Source organism: Lissotriton vulgaris, chromosome 5, assembly GCF_964263255.1.
Source record: "Lissotriton vulgaris chromosome 5, aLisVul1.2, whole genome shotgun sequence".
Classification (NCBI taxonomy): domain Eukaryota; kingdom Metazoa; phylum Chordata; class Amphibia; order Caudata; family Salamandridae; genus Lissotriton; species Lissotriton vulgaris.
In genome coordinates, this window is record NC_141693.1 from 1,930,708,374 (window position 1) to 1,930,712,960 (window position 4,587).

The following is a 4,587-nucleotide window of genomic DNA, read 5'->3' on the forward strand; positions in this document are numbered from 1 at the left end:
AGAAATGAGCATAGTAACCCAATGTAACTTATGCGATAATGTAAATCTGCAATAAAATTATGTTTTAAAAAAAAATGATCTTTCTTGTTAGCCAAGCAGCATAAAAAATTAACAAATTGCATTCACATTCATTTATATTAAAATAGTAGTATAAAGTAGCAGTTCTCTTGTGACAGTCTTATATCTCAACACTTTCTTAGGGCGGGTATGGTGTACAAGAGACCTCCCAAATTTAATGAGTATCAGTAACTTATCTGGAACTGGTACTACCCTATTTCTTACACTGGCTGGTTCTTCCTTGCTACCTCAGATGAGACATTGCAGCGCTGATATAAGCTCAGCTCAGACTGCAGCAACCTGGGCATCGGAGTGGCTGTTAAATCATCCCAGACTGGGCCACATGTGTTTTATTTCTGGGAAGAGGAGTGCAAAGAGGGATGAGAAATACAGGAAACTAAAAGTGACACCAAGACTTCCAGTCTTACAAAAACAAGGGCAAGCAGCAGGTGGAAGAAGGAATACGCAGGGGTAAAACAAAGTGTGAAAGAATCAAAGGGGAAGAGAAGGAAAGCAGGACATAAAGGCAGAGAGAGGGGAGCAAAAGAATGTCTGAAGAGAAAAGGCAGCAATAAGAGGTGGAGAAACGAAAAGGATGAGGAAATCATTAGAAGATTCTTTTAACAGGCTTTTTCATAATTGAAAGTTTCACAAAGCGTCATCAACTGACCATAAAACAGATACAGCAGAGGTTGAAACAATGCAAGCTTCCTTTAATGCACAGAACAGGCAAGCATATAGCTTCTCTTTGTTTTAGCTTTTAGTAGTGCATTCTTGGGCTTGTAGTTTCGTTTTAACATACCTTCATCGGCTTGATCCCAATTAATTTCAGGGAGAAAACTGGAAGTACTCCCGAGGTCGGGCTTATATCCCCCACCGGTAAAAAAATGGTGGGGAGCCATGGCCAACTGCCAAATAGGTCAACTGAGCCACAGGTCTAAAAAGTTTGGGAACCACTGCCTCAAGGCCATAGTTGACTTACGTCATGCAGTTATAGTCTCCCCCCAATATTACTGATCCCACCAGATCTGGTGCCATTGCCCTTGAGAGGGTTGCTAGACAAGAAACTTGATCTACATTTCACCGACATAGACTCCCAAGGTGACATCACAGCCATCTAGCCTGACAGAAACCACCACGTAGCACTAGGTGGCCCGTGTGCTGAAATGGTGCTCCAGGTGTAACCCCCACCAATACCACTCTAGCAAAGGCAGAGTAATCTGTGTAGTATGCTTGCACGCTCGATCTGCGTTGTAAAGCAGCCCCCTCTTTGGACCTTAAATGTGCTTCCCTAATAGGGCCACCGGCACCCCTCTCCGAGCAAGATAGGCATACACTTTGTGTCATTTAGACATGGAGTTCATCCCTCTGACATTCCACAATAGGAATTCATATTCTACCGGGGGGGTTCCCTGTGCGTTTTGCAATATCAATCTCCACTCCCTAGGGGTCCTTGATACCCTACTCTCATGATATCCTCCCTCCTCTGTGCCTGAGAGGGCGGGATGGTTGCAACCAAATTTTTTCTTTTTCTCAAAATGCCCACACCTAATGTCCCACTGGAAGGAAGTCATGGCCGTGGACATTACACAGAAAGAGCTCCTCGTCCCCTGCCTGTTAAGCTGGTTCCTGCATACCGCTTAAAAAAAGGTCACTAGTAGGTACCAAGAATTGGCCTTCATCCCAGCAAAGAGCGAAATCACAAGGAAAAGTAAGACTGCCAGAGAACCTTGGGTCACAATTTGGTGTAGGGAAATCCAGAGGTGGGCGAAGTCTTTCTTAGAAGCGCCAGGTGAGTGAGTGCGAGGTTCACTGCATATGGCCAGGGCCTTGGAGGCACTGGTTGGTTGGAAGACCCGGACCCCCTGTCGCAGGTGGCATCCCCCCGGTGGCTTGAGGGGCCCTACCCTCCAATAGGAACAGATGCCAGGACTGGGGGCCTTATTAATGAAAGACTCCCTCTTTTAGAGGGCTTCTTAGCATGTCCTGCCGCTGACCCTTTCCTGTACTTTGAAACATTGAACAATTTTTGCTGGGAAACCTAATCTTGTAATATCGCAGGGAGAGCATGACTCAGGAGGGAGGACACCTTTAGCGATTATCTGAAGAATTGATATATGGATATCAAAATGTGATGTTGCTTACCTCTATTCGTCTTTCACTTTCTGTGGATCATTTTGTGCTTGTACTTTTTTTTTATAATTCAAGCTATATTGTAATGCTGCACTTAATATAAGTTTTTAAAAAATCCCACTGAATCACGGAATTTAGTCTGACGCTTGTCATTTAAGGATGACATGACTAAGATGTTTTTACAGTGGTACAAGAGGAGGGTATATTGCTTTACAAAGACCTTATGTCGTGTTGTGTACTTTTACAGGGATTTCTATAGTGCAGCACTGCAAACAGTATAGCCTTTCAACATTATCCACATATTTATTTAGGACTTAATTTCCTTCAGCAGGACAGGTCACAGTTAATATTTTGTAACTTCAAAAACAGCATTTGCCTTTCTAAGCTATTCTTATAATATGCTAAATCTGTGAGCCCTCTGCAGAGTGTAGACAAACTATTCAATGGGGTTCAGACCTACAGTAGAATATGGCATTATATATCACACACTGGTTAGAAAGCACACCGTGAAGTTTTCATTAAGCTGCAAGCAGAACTGCTGCCACCGTGGTAAACCTGTAGAAACATCCTGCAAAGGAAGAAATAGCAGCACTGACCAATGCAAAGTAAAAAGCAAAAACCTTGCTGAAACGAAAACATTAAATAAAATAACTTTAAATGTCCTAGCTTTAAGGTAAAATGTTGGGGTGTCGATTATCATATATACCGGCTCTCAAATGAAACGTGCCCTTAGTACTGGTCTAAAATGTTTTATTCACCTGGTTGTAAAAAAAAGACACTCATTAACAAATGTAAGTATGGCAGAAAATGGGTACAAAAACTACATTGCGTCCATCTTTGTTTAAGGAAAACAGCTGCCATCCCAAAGACAAAATATTTGAGTAGAAAATAAAACAACTATATTCTGTGTACATTACATGTACTCAAAGATTGGGCTATTTCATCTCCACTCTATGTACATTACATGCACAAGGAGATGGGCCCCCTTCACATACTAGCACCAGGGGATGCTTTGTCACTCTTATGACAAGACCGATGAAGAAAGGGGCAGCTACAGCTGCCCTCGGTATGCAAAACTGGCAGACACGGAATTGCCTTTCACCAACTTCCGAAAACAAAGAAAAGGCTAGAAAATGGAGCACTGTAAACGTTCGAAAAGGCAGTTTTTTGTTAAAAAATACATATTAAATATACATATCTGCACCATAATATTTGAACTATTGTTAAATAGCAATGCATACTTTAGTCAACAGGCTTTGCAACTATATACAGTAGCGTGGTGAACCTGCGCATCTCAAAGGGGTAATATCATGACATTTCAGTGATGTATTAAAAAAGGCAAAAATGAATCACTTTTTGAAAAATAATTATAAATAATACTAAAAAATAAGCACAACTCATAGTATTTAGCTTAAGGAGTAGGGGGTTGTAAGATGTAGGCTATAATTTTTTTTAAGGATAAATGTTTAATCAACTAATTTATTTTGATTTAGTTTTCCCCCAGAACGCCCAACATTCCCGTTTAAAATATATGTATATATATATATATATATATATATATATATATATATATATTATTATTATTATTATATCAAAGTCCTGTCCGCAGCTGCACCAACTTAACTGGGAAGAGGAGGGGAATGAAACTTCCATCAAACAAGCACTGGCAAATCTAATAGGTTTCGAACATGCAAGATATATTGGTTTTGCCATTTTTTTTTAAGCATGTTGAACAGCAGCGAGAGCTGCTGTGCAACATGGCTTAAAGAAAATAAAAGGGCTATTACACAGCCAGAGTTGACCACATAATAGTGCTCTTTTCCTCTAAAAGCCATGTTGCAGAGCAGCCAGCGCTGATGTGCAATCTGTGCAAAAACAGCACAGGTGGTGGGTGTGAGCGGGACAACACGAGGGAGGAGTGCGGGGTGGGGAAACAATGGACAGTTGAAGGACAACGGGGTGACACACGCAGCGGGGGAGTTTAGTGGTGGGGTAAAAGCAATTGACAGCAGGAGAGGAGTGTGTGGGAGGTTAAAACAAACAACGGATAGTGTGCGGTAAACAAACAGCAGGAGGGCAAGCAACATGAGTGTGTTGTGGGGGGGGGGGTGGGGGTGGAGAAGTACAGTACAGTACAATGCCATGCATTCTTGTAGAGTATATGGCCAAACGTTTTTAAAAACAGAGTACCTGAGGAGCATGCGGCCATTGAAAGGATACTGGCTGACTACAGGAAACTGTACTTGGTCCATGCTCCAAGGCAGTGACAAAAGTGCTGGGAAGAATGCAGGAGGAGGTGAGCTGCTGGGAGGCATGAGTCATGACCAGTAAGATGCAAGGAAACAAGAGTGACATGGAAGCCAACCAATAGTAAGTACTGGGCAGGCTCTAAGCCAA